Source organism: Dermacentor albipictus, chromosome 6 (genome assembly GCF_038994185.2).
Source record: "Dermacentor albipictus isolate Rhodes 1998 colony chromosome 6, USDA_Dalb.pri_finalv2, whole genome shotgun sequence".
NCBI classification, from domain to species: Eukaryota; Metazoa; Arthropoda; class Arachnida; order Ixodida; family Ixodidae; genus Dermacentor; species Dermacentor albipictus.
In genome coordinates, this window is record NC_091826.1 from 65,375,552 (window position 1) to 65,391,761 (window position 16,210).

Sequence of the window (16,210 nt, forward strand, 5' to 3'; positions counted from 1 at the left end):
TTGAACAGTAACTTGACTACACAATCAGTCTTGATCATATTGGCTCCTAATTCAAACAATCAATGTCCCAATGCTCCTACCAGCACTCACTGCATCAAAAGTGTGATTGGCAAGTACTGGTTAAGCCTCTTTTACTGTAACTGAGACATCTATTAAATACATCTTTCACACCTTCAGAGAAAAATGGCTCTTTAACAGGGATAAACTGTAACCTAGCTTGAAGCCAGAGCAAAAATACTCATGTATGTCACTACTGTCCAAATTTATTTCAATTAATATTCTCCCCCTCCCCCCCCGAATTTTTAGACTGTACAAAACTTCAGAGCAAACAAAGGCACCTTGGCATGTTGTAATGCATGAAGCTCTTTTTGGTTATTGAATAATGTTATGTGATCTACAATGTCTAAATGCCTACTGCTGTTGCTATCACTTGGATGAAAACACCAGTCTATTGGCCATGCCTGCAGGCAAGCAGGTGATGACCGAGGTACATATGTTTAAATGGCACGAGGTTCCTGGCATTGCAGTGCAGTTCGCATTCATTGCAACAGTACATTTCATTGCTGCAACCCCGACATGAATGCATGTGTCACATTTGCCATTTGTCCTAGTCAACCACATCATAGTAGTCTATCACACACATTATTATTATTATCATCATCATCATATTTTTATGACCACTGCAGGACGAAGGCCTTCCTCTACAATCTCCAATCACCCCTGTCCTGTGCCAACTGATTCCAACTAGCACCCCGAAATTTTCTAATTTCATTGCCCTAGCTAGTCTTCTGCCATTCTCGAGTACACTTCTCTTGGCACCAATTCTGTAACCCTAATGGTCCACTGGTTATCTAACCTGTGCATTACATGACCTGCCCAGCTTAATTTTTTTCTCTTAATGTCAATTAGAATATCCGCTATACCCGTTTGTTCTCTGATCCAAACCGTTCTTTCCGTCTCTTATGCCTAGCACTCATCGTTCCATAGCTCTTTGCGCGGTCCTTAACTTGTTCTCAAGCTTTTCTGCCAGTTTTCAAGTTTCTGCCCGTATGTCAGCACTGGTAAAATGCACTGATTGTACACCTTCCTTTTCAATGATAATGGCAAGCTTCCAGTCAGGAGCTGACAATGTCTGCCGTATGCACTCCAACCCGTTTTTATTCTTCTGTGAATTACCCTTCTCATGATAAAGGTTCCCTGTAAGTAATCGACCTAGGTAAGCATACTCCTTCACAGACTCTAGAGGCTGGCTGGCGATCCTGAACTCTTGTTTCCTTGCCCGGCTATTCATGATTATGTTTGTCTTCTGCATAATATTCTTCAACCCTAAAATTACACCCTCTCTGTTAAGGTCCTCAATCATTTGTTGTAACCCGTCTGCAGTGCTGCTGAATAGAACAATGTCATCTGCAAACTGAAGGTTGCCGAGATATTTGCCGTCGATTCTTACTCCTAAGCCTTCTCATTTTAATAGCTCGAATACTTCTTCCAAGCACGGTGGCACATTTGGATTATTGCCTAGTAAAAGCGTGCAGTACGCTACCAATGGCACTACGCACCCCGCACTGTAAAACAGGTGAAGATGCTTGCTGCAACAGGTTTGGCGGCGATAGGTGTGAACGCAGCATGCAGTGACATGGCCAGAGATTTGCTAGCACAGTACCGAATTAAGAAACTGTACATGCCGTCATTTTCACATGAGACGGGAGGCTATAATGGGGGGAGCTCCACCACTGGAAAAGCTGGTGCTGCAGTCCGTGTGACGTGGCATGAAGGACCATGTGGACACAGCAACCATGTCGGCTGCTTCGAAAGCAACGAAGCAAGCTGAAACCGAAAGCTTAAAGTCGCACCTGTGCTGCGTTTCTGATTAAGTGGGGTGTCTTCAGGTGTCTACTTGACAGCACTTGAAAGCACTATAATGTGTAGTGGCTGCCTTTGAAAGTGTCTAACATGGTACGCTACTGCTCGGTGCTGAAGTGCCAGACGTACGCTATGGAGCCCGGTATCGGCCTTCACATATACCCGCAGGACAGGAAGCTGCGTTGGGTCACGAAACTTAGAACCGGCAAGTAGCCATTGGCTATAACTCAGGTGTGCAGCAAGCACTTAAGATTAAGCAACACCATAGCATAAGATTTCTGCTATGGTGTTGGGGCTATGATGTTCAGTGAGTAGCACAGGGCGCGCACTGATACGCTCGCCTGTGTTCATTGTCCAGCTAATGTCATAAAGTTAAGCTTTGATTTATGAACTTGTTGATGCTAGATACTGGCAAGTTCACGGGTATGGAAAGGGAACTATAGATAGCCCATTAAAAAGAGGCATGGCATATGCTCATGTTTGCTTTAGCACCAAAGAATCAAAGTATATAGAATTAAGAAAAATAAGCAGTGAGAAATTGCTCGCTGAGAACACCGATAAGCATACAGTGCGATGCAACTTAAAAAATAATGATAGTGAAATGTCCAAGATTTCAGAAGAAACAAAAAACAACAACACTGAATTGTCGCAACGGAACATCACAAGTCGTCGTAGGCGTCGAAGTCCCTAGTTATAACGAAATTATTTTTGAACAGCTCTGATTGCGTTTACGCAACAATGGTTGCTACTGTACTGTCAAATGCTCATATGCTGCAGCCTAAAGCTCAAGGCATGATGCAAAAGCAAAACATTGTGTGTAGACATGCATGCAAGTGTGCAGATGGTCGCTGCAAACCCGTGCAACCACTGCATTGAGCCTTCATTCTGCTATGCTCCATTTGGTCGTACAGACAGCCCACTATAAGAGTATATTTCACATAGTTTGCTCTCAGCAACTGCCTACCTTTAACGCAAGAAACCAGTTCTGGGGATTCAATGATGGCAACCACGTGCAGTAGGCATTCACTGTACGTATTCAGTAAAGAGACAGCATCTGTAAACCATCCTATGCTCTGTTTGCCCAAGATTATTACTTTGACAGTCAAGAACTTCTGTCACTTCAAGAGTACTTTCAGAAATGTCCAGGAAGGCTCCCACATGGTGTTTTTATTGAGCACCAACATCCAAACCTATGATGAGCACGTCGTGTTATCCCTCATACTACGCAAGCAAGGCACTTGCGACAGATAGCGAGTCCGTAAGTCCTCACCACCAATACTGTTCTCAATCACGGGCCTCGCGCAGTGTTCTTGTTCACATGGGATCTAGCGGTCGGAAAATGTATACGATAGTAGTCTGCAGCAGAGAATGGCAGCACATTTCGGTTATCACCAATTAAAAGCGTGCGCTACGCTTCTGAAGGCATTACGCACTGTGGACAGCACTTATCATAATAGGACTGGTGGTGATAGCTGTGAATGCTGTGTGTGATTACCCCGGAGAAGATTTGCTGGTACTGAAGTGAGAAACTGAGTACCACTGCATTTTCATGTGAGACGGGTGGGCGAGTATTATGGTGATGCTGCCGCAGAGGGCAGCTATATACTGTTGTTGATTTCGTACGCCCCATGCATTTTCTTGTTTACATGGGATCTAGTGGCCGGAAAACTTATCATAAGATTGCAGTTTGGCGATGTACTGAACGTTTCTGGTTTTTCGGGTACGTATGAACCAGTAAAAAATGAGCATAACTCTATTAGGTCATTTTTTGTATTCTCGATTGCACGTGCTGAGGCCAAGAAGATATATGTGACAGGACCGTATCAACGAGGTTCTGCTATGTTCGGCACCTTGCAGTCAATCAACAGCATTATCAATCCGAGACAGTGGGTAAACATTTTTTTTTTTTTCGTAATCCTGTTTAGGCGATGATAATCGAAGCGAAATTTAACGGAGCTATCTTTTTTGCACTAGAACAGGTGCCGACCAAGGGCTTACAGAATGATGCTGCGCCACAGCCTGTTGTCTACTTGTTTTGTGATAACTCTGTGCTCTTCTGCGGGGAAACGTGGTACGCACGCTGCCGCAAAGGGGCATGATAACCAATCTCGATGGCATGGTACGTTTGTCCTGCGACCCAAGGATGGTTGGTTGGAGTCGAACGAAGAAACAAACTTGTTAAGGAGAGTAAGAGGTTGGGAGCGAAGAGATGGTGAAAGGTCTGCAGCAATGGTGCAGTCAAATGATGAGACAGAAGTTATGGCATACAGATGTAAATGGGTGGTACCATTGTGAACGTCTTCAATACACATGACAGCTTGCACAAATCATAAGGTCTAACCATGCAGTATGGTCACTGGATACCAGTGCAGATTGCATATGGGTGACGATGCAAATTCAAACCTAACAGTGAGGAAGGCGAATGGGAGAAATAAGTGCTTGCAGTGAGCAAGCACATCAGATAGTGTAAATGCCACAGTTGAGTCTGACACGGCAGCACACGACAAGATAACAAGCACCAACGTCTCTGGAGAGAGATCAGTAGGTCGAGATCAAAGGGTATTGGCGGCGAGTCAGCGGCGTCTCGGCAACGAATCTCAGGGGCATGTTGCGGCGATATCTCTGCAGCATATTGCTGTGCTTAGCAAAACTGGTCATAGGCACCATGGCTAACAGACATGGTACGACAACAGAAGTGCACAATGTGAGCAATTCCACAGGCGAAGTAAATAGGCCTGTTGTCTGGCGTGTGTCATGTGTCGGCTAAACAAAGAAACTGAGGTGACTGCCGTGGAATGTGGAGTAAGAGGAAACTGGTGCGTTGGTAGTGGAGTGGAATATGATGGTGGGGGTTGGCTTGCGATCCCAGAAGCATAGTTGAGCAGCGGAGGTGTGACCTGGGATGGGTAGTCAGCCTACGGGAGCAGTGCCATCACAAAAGTCAGCAGGCGAATAGAGGGAGGTGTGTCAGATATCTGGGCACAGATGGCTTGCTGCACTGCTGGAGTTAGTATTGGGGTAGGCTCCTGGCTAAAAGGGAGCAGCGATAGCTGGTGAGCCACTTCCTCTCGAATGAAATCCTTCAGCTGAAGTCCGACATGGCAAGCAAACAGTAACTGCAGTGGCCGAGATGGAGTCAGCCTGTGGAACATTTTGGTGGTCGATGTTACGTTGGCGGCATAATTCGTCGAAACTCTGACAAAGGTTGAAGAGAATGGTGACACTGGTTGGACTCTTGGCAAGCAGCATTTGAACGTATCATCCTCAATACCCTTCAGAATATGTTTGATCTTCTCATTCTCTATCATCTTTGGATTAACATGGCTTCAGAGATGCAGTAGATCCTCCATATAGCTGGGAAGTCTTGCCCAGCTGCTGTGCTTGCTGGCATAGACACTGTTTGGCACTTAGCTTGTGGACTGCGGGGCAGCTAAATACATTGGTGAAATGCGTCTTCAATGTGTGCCCACTCAAGATGTCAGATTCACGAATCTTAAACCACAGGTTTGAGACATCAGCAACGTAAAATATGACGTTATTCAGTTTTGTCTGGTTTTCCCACTTATTGTGAGCGCTTGTTCATAGGAGGACTGCAAGCCTTCAACGTCATGTTCTCCGGTCCCGCTGAAGATGGCCGGGTTGCCCTGATGGAGAACGCCGGCACAGGTGACACGAGCAGCCATGGGTTCAGACGGTGCATTGGTCGCATCAGTCATAGTGTTGGTGGGCAACCTAGGAGCGTGGAGCTCCAGCCTGACTTGAGGGATTATAACAACCTCCACTAAATGCAACGAGATTTAATTAAAGGTGAATATTAGTCTAGCGGCAGCGAATAGCCTGAGCTATTGTTGATGTTTTCCTGAGTAGTTGTGGTGCACACCCACAGTGTGGGGATTTGCAGTGAATCAGGTTGTTAAATTAGGCGTACAAATACAAGGGAAATAACAATTTTAACGTTGGAGCATGGAACGTAAAATTTTTGTGAGAAAGAAAAAAAGCAAGCAAAACAATATCATGAATAAAAATGAACTAATAATAGATAGATAGACAAAAATGAAATAAATTGATAAAACAAAACCATGGTGGGGAGGGGAAACAGTCAGTCTAACATGGTAATTGATTAGATTCAGTCAGGTAATTTTGGATTTACAAGAAATATTTCTGTGGCTGAACCCAATAATGGAGGCTCCAAAAAGTACTGTTAAATCTAGGCCAATATTGCAAAGTGGGATTTCCAGTAGTCTTTTTTTTTATTTCTTTAGAAAAACGCCTTAAAGATAAAAAGAAATGGTCTATTGTCTCGACTTCGCCACAGAATGAATATAATGGGAAAGGAACCAGACCTGTGCAGATAGAAGTTTAACGTAAGTACACGGCAGGGCAGCCTCGTGATGGAAATTTCAATTTTTCGTGTTTGGCAGAAATCTCTGTGCCAAGAATATAGAAGAAGTTGGTAATCCACAGAGTTAGCTAGAGAGATGTACTTCCACTTCGTTTGCTAGTTCCTGCGCTCATGCAGTCACTTGCGCAGGTACCAAAACTATGCCATTTTCTACCGTGTTTTAGCGCGTGATCAAGCTCTGCAATATGCTTGCGTCGGCCTCAGTATTCGTGTACCACTGAATTATACCACTAGTCATGTGTCCTTGTGCGCAGCGAGCAAAATCGTGCACTGCGCAAAACGAGTCAATCACAACAGCTCGTGCATGACACCATCAGTGGAAGTGTACAATGCTGCAGAAAAAAAAAAACATGAAGGCGAGGCCCGTGACGTATGTGCGACACAATCCTTGAGGTCTGGTATGGGAGAATGCAGGGGAGGAATTTTGCTTGCGGAGGCTAGACGAGTAAGTGGAGAGAGAGTTTATGTCTGCGGTGAAGATCACCTTCTGAAATCATGGGTTCACAACACTGAAATTGTTCTATCTTGGCTATCAATGAGCCGATATGAAAAATTCTTGCGACAGAATGCTCCCTAGAGAACACGTAGCAACTTCCAGCATATAACAAAAATTTGCCATGGGGCCTGCTACCCAAACTTTTGGTAAACAAACTTTAAGCCAGTCTCACAATGTTTGCATCCCTTTAAAACAATGTGTAGCTGTGTAATATCACACTCATTACGCGTGCAATGCTCTTCACGTAATGCGAAGACGTGGGATGTTTTCCCACCTGTGGCAAGTTGTTTTTTCATCCACTTTATTTGCCATTAATTTATAATTTCTTTAATTCCATTAGTAAGTAAAAGTAATATCCCCTATGTTGTCCTTGTTTGTTGGCTTCTTATGATATGATTAATAAAAATTGGGCCCCTCTGTTAACCCCATTTCTTCTTGTTACACACACACACACACACACACACACACACACACACACACACACACACACACACACACACACACACACACACACACACACACACACACACACACACACACACACACACACACACACACACACACACACACACACACACACACACACACACACACACACACACACACACACACACACACACACACACACACACACACACACACACACACACACACACACACACACACACACACACACACACACACACACACACACACACACACACACACACACACACACACACACACACACACACACTGATGTTACATGCCTTTCATTTTGGTCAGCATAGAGGATTCCCTTTGCGAAAAGTGTATGTCACGTTCATGTATTAAGGAAATGTAAATAAAACATGTAATGCTAGTTATATTTTTGCAGCCATACTATACCAAGCATGGTACCATTATGGTTATGTCCGCATGATGCAATCGAAGGTAAATTTATCCTCTCCCTCAATGGTGAGAGAGGCAGAGCACGACCACACCACATTGTGGGGGAGTGGCTGAGTTTGAGACAGCACACTCTGCCGTAGTAGGTATAAGTTATCTAACTCAAACCTGCGCTAGTTAGGAATAATAAGGCTTAAAATTTACAATCAGTTGCAGAAATTTGATGATTGCTCGGCTATGGTACACCTGTGTTCGACATGTAGGGCCTGTACAGAAATGGAATGAAGAGATATGGCCCGGAACACAGGGGTGCCAATCGCCGCCTGCTACCTTTGACCACGGTGGGCCTACTACAAATCGGGGGTGCATGTGATTGCAAAATTAGACCATAGGATGTCCACTTATATATATAGCTGGATATCATGTAAGGCATGTAAGTTTTGTAATGCACAAATAAGCATCAATTCTGCATTTTTGATGTCATTTTTGTACCCTAGTGGCCCGTACACCGTCAGCAGCGTGCACACAGTGCATCACGTATCCCACCACAGCTGCTTCCCCCAATACAGTATAATTAACTTTTTTACCAAGCGGACCGGGTAAAAATTTCTAATTTCATGAACTAGAAAAGAACAGCACCAACTAAGATAATCAGAAGCAGAAGAATGACACAATACCGCTTGTGATTGTCTTAGTCGGCACTGTTCTTTCCTAGTTCAGGTATGCACCATCTAGCCCAAATGAAGGTTGTTCTGAACCATGTTTCTAATATTATGTTGATTTCGAAATGAGAAAACATTTTATACTCAATTTAATGTTCGGTTGTAGTTTTTCTCAATGTTCATACTCAATTCCAGTACAAAATTTCACTATTTCAACATTCCCAGTTTCTACGGATGAAGCATCTGGCTGTTTTAGCAATCAATGGGCTGACTGATGCGACCAAAGGCATAACACACTTTTTTTTAAAGTTTCCTACTGCTACTACTATTACTACTACTACTACTTTTTTTATCCTGCACAAGTCTTTTCCATAATGCTTTCTCTGCATGTGTGGGCAAAACAGATCCATCAACAGATGTGAGCATATTCTTCAGCAAATCAAGCTCCACTCTTAGGATGAGAACTTTGGCAAACCTTGCGAGGAGGTAACACAAATATCTTCTCGCTGAATTCACTTTCCTAACTGCAATATATTTTTCTAGAGAGAATAGGCTATGCTTTGCACAATAGAAGGATTGTGGATGACAACTTTCAATCCAACTCCACCTCTTCATAGTGGACACATAAGTTTCCAAAACAGTTCATGTGGTTTCACAAAGAAGCCTAAAGATAGACACCCGCACATATTAGGTGCTGCTTTTCTCACAGGTGTATGGCAAGCTGCAAATACACTGCAATGGAAGGGCATGAGTAATCGAATATGTTTTGATGCTCCTCTCATGTCCAGCCCAACATCATGAATTCACCATATTTCAAGCGCGCATCAACTATAATTGCAAAGCTGACCTAACAGCCCAGCAGTACAGTTGCATTCAATATGAGCTGCAATACGGTGCTTGCGTTTGCAATGGCTCGAAGAGTTCAATGTGGCACCGACACACGAAAAACAGAAAACTAAACACCCTTCCAACTACAGGTATTTATTAAACCAACTTCTCGCATTTTGCAACCAGTGTGCAGTCCTGGAGCATTGTCGACCATGGCCACCGCATTGCAGCTCATATCGAATAGGACTGTACTTCCTGCTGTGCATGTGCAAGCTGCTCAACATTAGTGGCGCAGATTAGGAAGTGAGCAGAAAAAGAAATACCTTAAAATTTCAGAATTAGCATCAGTTGTTAAGGTGCCACAGTAAGTGATTAGTAGATTTGAAAACAGTTTACAACAGCATTTGGGACATAAAGGAACGTTAAACCAGACTGAGCAGTTCTGTTTGATATAAATTCATTCAGATGTGTCCCTTCTGATCAATAGCTTGCCAAGTTCTGCTGCATATTTCGTTTCTTTAGCTTTTTGGCTTTCAAGATGTTTGAAACCACAAATTGGAGACATAACTGTGCTGTTGAAGGTCACATCATTAGGCAATAATTAATGTGGCTTGGACTGGAGCATTAGGATCCATTAGGATCCTAACACTTTTCAGAAATCAGAAGTGCAGCTCAAATGTCTTTGTCGAGACAGATCACCAAAATAAAGTCGATACTGACGACTGGATTCTGGCTCATTTCTCTCAATATTTCAACCAACTTAAGCCTGTTCAGTAGAGGTGTATGGAAGTTATCAAATAACATAAAAATTGTGCTTTTTACTCCACCGAAACTAGATATTTAACACTTTCTTCGCATAAAATATCCCCCATGCAACAGTATATTTTTTGATGATGCCATGCCATTTATTTGCAGTTGCTTTCTATTTGTCTGATAAACCAAAATCATATTGATACACTGCTTTTGCCAGTCGTGCTCCTGCTATAGCTGTTACAGCTTTCTTTTCTCTCTCCTTAAACGAGCGACAGCAACAGTGACATTTTATTGCATGAAAGCAAAAGCTTTTCTTTTTTTACCTACTGTCTAGAATATGATCACCAGGAAACTTGTGTTCAAGGGAGCAATGCACATATAAAATAAAATCCACAAATAATTGCACTCAAAATAAGTATGTTATGTGTTTTTTTAAATAATTTATTGTCGAAAAGTGATATGAAACAACAGTCAAGAAACAGTTCATTTACAGTAAAATGTCAAGAAATTGTGCAACAGCTATAGGGGGCTTAATGAAATATCAACAAGACTTTCTTGAAGTTGACCCCAGTTTATGGAGCACCATAACATAACCTTTACTCAGGTTGCAGAGGGACTGGTACAGAATATAGATATCTCCCATCTAAGTCCTTCATCTGCTGCTACTAGGATGGTACGTATTAAATGTGGTGCTATTAGTGCGCATGAATGCTTGTAATTTGAATCTCATAGCACAGCCACTCGTAAATTACAGCTGTAAGCACACTAACGCACATCAAAGGACATTACAGTCTGGGCATATGGTATGAAAGCCAACCAGAAAGGCCCCTTTTTGGTACTGCTTCAAAGGTGTGAGAAAGAGGCTAGAATGAAGCATACGATGGCTGCTACAAATACAGCAGGAGACACAACAATAGCGTATGAAACACGTCTGCTAAAATAATGCAAACATTATTGACCTCTCAAACATTAAAAAAATTAAGAGAGTGATTTTAGGGACAATATGTGGTACTACATTATTGACAATTAATGAATATCACTTGTACACAGAATGAAAGCAAATACGGTTCAAAGATCGAAACTCACCTATACTGACATAATATACAATGCAAACAGCTACTATATGTGAAGCCATATTACGCATAATTGGGATTGCGTCATTTTCCCTGAACACCTTAAATTTCGTTATCAAGTGACATCAATCACTCGCCCATGTCCTTTTGGAGTAGAGTTTGAAGCAGTCAAAAATTTGCCTCAGAGTCATTATATGGGTTTGCAGAGGAGGTTTATGAAAGCAATCGCAATACATATTAGTATACGGAGCTCTCACAGCGGCCAAGCCATGCGAAAGCAATAAGTGTTTTTTTTTTTTGTTTATAACCTCAATCAAAACATTAAAAATCAGAGCACCGCTTCATACCAGTTTTCTCTATGAATTGCAATGAAACAGTGGTGTCTGAAGATAAGCTGAAAAAACACTCAGGTGACTTTGAAAAGCACTGAAGCACTTGGACAGGTTACCTGGAAACTTCGAAGGCAGTCGAGAAATTTCAGCATCATCTCACCGGTATAAACATATCCTACAATATAGGGCAGTCCATGACACAAAAAGGTATGTTGAAAAGACAGCAGTCATGTGTACTAATGCCCCTCACCTCCTTCTACGATTTCTTTTTTCGATTTTTATGTGTAAAGTTTACACTAAGTTTCATAAAAACTAGTGAAGGGCAAATATTTGAAGTTTCGAATACAAATCAGACACAGTACCGTACACACTACAGTACACACTACCATATTTACTCGATTGTAACCCGACTTTTTTTCATGATTTTCGTTGCTTGAATTCGACTCTCGCATTACATTTGAATCACAGCAATATTGACCATTTTAAAACAAATGTCCTAAATCTCATGGTTATTAGCATTACGCTGGCAACCTGTGCGCTTCGATTCAATCCATAAACAAGTCAATTTAAGTCAGTTTTTGTTGTAATCGACCCCATTTTCCCTGTGCTTGTCACTGGTGTTGCGGTTACGGTGCTGCAGTACCCCCGAGGCCTTTCGCACTTTGACTCCATTTATTTGTGACATTATGGCACCATAGCGCATTCGATATGACGCCCGAGAGGATGGGAAACTCCACCATGGCACAGCGGCTCGAAGTCAATGTGTCGATGGTTCGTGGATTGCAAGACCAACATGAGGCCTTCTTTAAATCTGAGGCCAGTCCGAAGGGCTTTGTGGACTTTGTATTGGCCTTATAGTGTCCCCGAATGAAATGGTTTTGCAGCCTCTTAAGAAGTACTTAATCTTGAACAAGCTCGAAGATGATGCGATTCTCAGGCAATCACTTTCGGAGATAGTTTCGCTTTCGCGAGACTTGGCTCGTTTCGGTACTGAATGCTTTGAAGTGTACGGCTGACAGCGCTCATGCCACTGGTAGCAAGCTTGGCACAGCACTAAAACACTTGTCAGGGATGCTTTCGGGGCCAAGTCACGTAAAATTTCGTGAAAGTGAAACTACCTCTGAAAGTGATCGCCCATCAATACCGCTCAAGAGAAGTTGTCATAACCTCAGACGATGACGATAAGTGAACAGAACTCGTTTCTGAATTGTGATTTCTTTAATAAAGGCACAATTTCTTCTTACTTTCATCTCGCATTACATTTGCGGTATTATTTTTTGTTTATTTTGCTTGACTGGAAAGTCAACCCTTGCGTTACGATTATGGTTGCATTGCATTCGAGTAAATACAGTAACGATTCATATTCGAAAAGGTTCTACTTGGTACTTTTGACTATACCAAACAATTAATTATTTTGAAACAACTGACTGTTAGCACATCTTGAAGGGTCAGTGCAAGATGATGAAGACAGAAGGCAAAAACACACAGGACAGCACTGAACTCACAACTAACATTATTCGAAGCACACACAAACTTATGTACTACAAGCCATAGCCACGTGCTCTCCCATCGATGGCTTCATTATAAGTGCACAGGCAAAAATGCAAAATCCTATAATCTAATGCCACTGGGAGAGCACGTGGGAAATCTAATGGGAGAGCACGTGGCTATGGGTTGTAGTACAGAAGTTTGTGTGTGCCTTTGAATAAAGTTAATTGTGAGTTCGGCGCTGTCCTGTGTGTTCCTGCCTTTCGTCTTTGTTATATTGCGCTTACCCTTCAAGATGTTCAACCAGTATCAATTAGCCGAAATGTCGATCCTTCTATAGTCTATGACTGTTAGAATCAGGCTGCTGTTCTCTGTCTGCTAAACAAACAAAGGATTGCAAATTAGAAGAAGTGAAACAACAAGTTTTTTTTAAACAATGCAGAAACAAAATGGGCACTACAAGCCTTCTTTTCTGTTTTGCAGCAGAAGCCTACATGACAAAGAAACATTCCACGAGATTACATGCTACATAGGATGAAAGCAACAAAATTGTATGCATCACCATTAGTTGTAAAGCATTTATTTAACCACTGTAGTTAAGCTTCGCTTCACATGAATTCCAACCCGTGTGTTGGATCTCCACATTTTTTTTTTTCAGAACTAACAAAAAGTCGGCACCAAATTATTTTGCATTTTTGGAAAGCTAATCATAAAGCAGTTACAATGATCTTGAAAGGTCATTCATGTAGCTTTTTTAGCGACAATCATCGATTTTGTGTTCAAACCTATCTTTTGTACCTGATAGCTGTGTTACCTGCTCTTCACAATAAATGCATACCAGAACAAAGTGAAATAAGTATTCTTGCTGTAAACATACGTGTTCACATTTGAATATTTCGTATTTGCGTTTATATTCGATACTTGTTGCGTGTACTTGATCCGCAGTTATAAGAGTGGAAACCTGTGTACCTCTAATAAAAATGCTGTTAATTTAAATTTCAAAACTCATGGTATGTTTAGGCTAGCAAACTTGCATGAGCATATTTTAACTCCAATTTGATTGTTGTGGATAGACATAAGCACATTATATCAGATGGCCACCAATAAGACTATGCAGGACATTACTAAAGTGTGTTATGTGTAACATGTGATAGCAAGAGGACTAAAGGTACAGCGGTATACAAGGCGCAATATGAGTCTATGTTCACATTGCAAGCATGGCTACATCCATTACACGCTGACAAAACATAGAGGGCACACATATACCTGAGACCATAGCTTAATATAGGCCTAGAATGACAGAGTGAATCTACAGGTTCGCTTAGGAGAAACATAGCATTAAGGCCTATATTACTATGACATCTATTGTAGAGCGCTGAAAAAAAGGTCTACAAGACAAATTATATAAATGCCCATTGAAAAAGTATAGCTATTTAGGGATGGATCCTAAATGTAAGCTTTGAGCACATGCTGCAATGATACCACATGACACCCAACACAATGGCCGGCCAATATACTGCGTGTTTCTGCAAAGACATCAATTTTCACAAATCGATGGTGGCAGATAGCACAATTCTAATCCTTTAGCTGCATAGCTCAAACAGGCAGACATTATTTGTGCAGGAAAATGAAATGCACATACGGCTGATTAACAAAAATTCTCGAAGGCTTGAACTCAAGTACATCTATTTCTTAACTTTCTTGTACAAACTGATGCCTTGTATACGTGCTGTGGCATGCGATATTGGTGGAAATACTGTTCTGTGTTGATATTTTACACGATAGCATTAAGGAGCTCGTGTTGCAGAAAAGCCGGTGTCTACGGCAGTGTTGGCTGTGCGCCGAAAATGGCGGTAGGCAATTCATAAATAAAAACAACTTGCAAAATGGGCTGGGTGGGAATCGAACCAGGGTCTCCGGAGTGTGAGATGGAGACGCTACCACTCAGCCATGAGTTTGATGCTTTAAAGTGGGACAAAAGCACCTCTAGCGAATGCGGTGTTGCCTTAGAAACGTGCCGTAGAAAGTTATACTGCGGTGTATATCAGTAATTATGAGCATGTAAATTAGAGAAGTCACAGTTCAACGCATAGCGAAGTATATTTCCGCTACATTTCTTCTGCGCTTGGCGCGCACGCAGAGCCATCTTGCGGCAAACACAGAAGACCCCCTCCTCTCAATGTACGGCTCTGCTCCAACTGGTGGCACGCCACTCGCCCGCACAACGCGGCTCCTCTTTCTGCTCACAGTGCGATTCCTAGGTGCAGCATTCGATGCAGGACACCTCTGACGCGTCGCTGCTCCATAGCGCATCTGGTGGGATAGTGTCCTCTGCGATGTGTGCCATGCTGCTGGCGAGGAGTCATGCGCCTGCGTGGTGCTCCCAAGCTAGAGGACAATCCGAATGAGGCGTCAGCCCCATGATTGCGTCCACTTTCATGGCGCGTCGCGACCCGGCTGTTCGTGCCAATCACGACATATGGCTCACGTAGATTGTTTCTCCCTCCGAGACACCAGTGTGAGTTCTTTGGTTCGTTCCGCTTGCTCAGGTGCATGTTTCGTCTTTGTGTGACTCAAGAGCATGCCGAGTGAATGAGTGGGCGGTGCAAATGGGTTGCGATAACGCTATCGCGTTCCGTTCTTGAAGGCGAAGCTTAAGCGTCCTCCAATTTTTATTATGTTCATCCTTCTGCACGTAATAGTGACTTGTCACCAAGGCATTAAAGCTGCTGGCTGGCACTGAAATAAACAATAAAAGAATGGAAATCTTGCAGCACATATTGCAATTTACAAATTGCAACCGGGTAGTTTATAAGGCGGATTCACTTGAAACAAATGCTCACAATGATGCCAATTTCGAGATATCTCCTGAACATTGCGAAGAAATGCATTGACAGTCAAGTTACTCTTGTGCTTCTAGGCATAAAATGCCGTTTTGTCAAAAGAGTTAGCAGAACACCAATGCATTTTTACCGAAAGTTTGACGACGCATATCTCAAATATTGTGTGATCCACAGAATTCTCTTTGAAGTTGATATGCTTTGCAGTTTCACTGGCTACAATTTGTAAACTGCAATTTTCGCCATAAAGTAGTTGGTTAAAAACTTTTGAGCAAATTTTTTTCTTTAGTCGATCATGCTCTTAACTTCTCGTGAAAGTAATGTCCACCTCTTCGAGTAGACAAGTTCAAGGAACGAATTTTGCTACTATCTGCGACAGGAGATTTCAAAAAAATTGCTAGTATTCTTCACAGGAAACCTGGTATATGGGTCAGAATGAAAGCATGTGGCAAGGATAAAACAGTGCACAAGACATTTGATATGTGAAAGTTTTCTTCACTTCTGCCTTATCCCCAGCGAGCTGGAGAGAGAGAGAGAGAGATGGAGAAAGTGTGTGTGAATGCAACTGAATGACTGCATGCATGCATGCATAACTAAAAATAAATA

At 42.4% G+C, this 16,210-nt stretch overlaps 1 protein-coding gene across 1 annotated transcript in view; it reads right to left on the reverse strand.

Annotated features, from left to right (window-relative positions):
• LOC135912318 (zinc finger protein 37 homolog) overlaps window positions 1–16,210 on the reverse strand; it is a 74,720-nt gene that overhangs the window by 55,733 nt on the left and 2,777 nt on the right. The gene's annotated exons all lie outside the window — the stretch shown is intronic.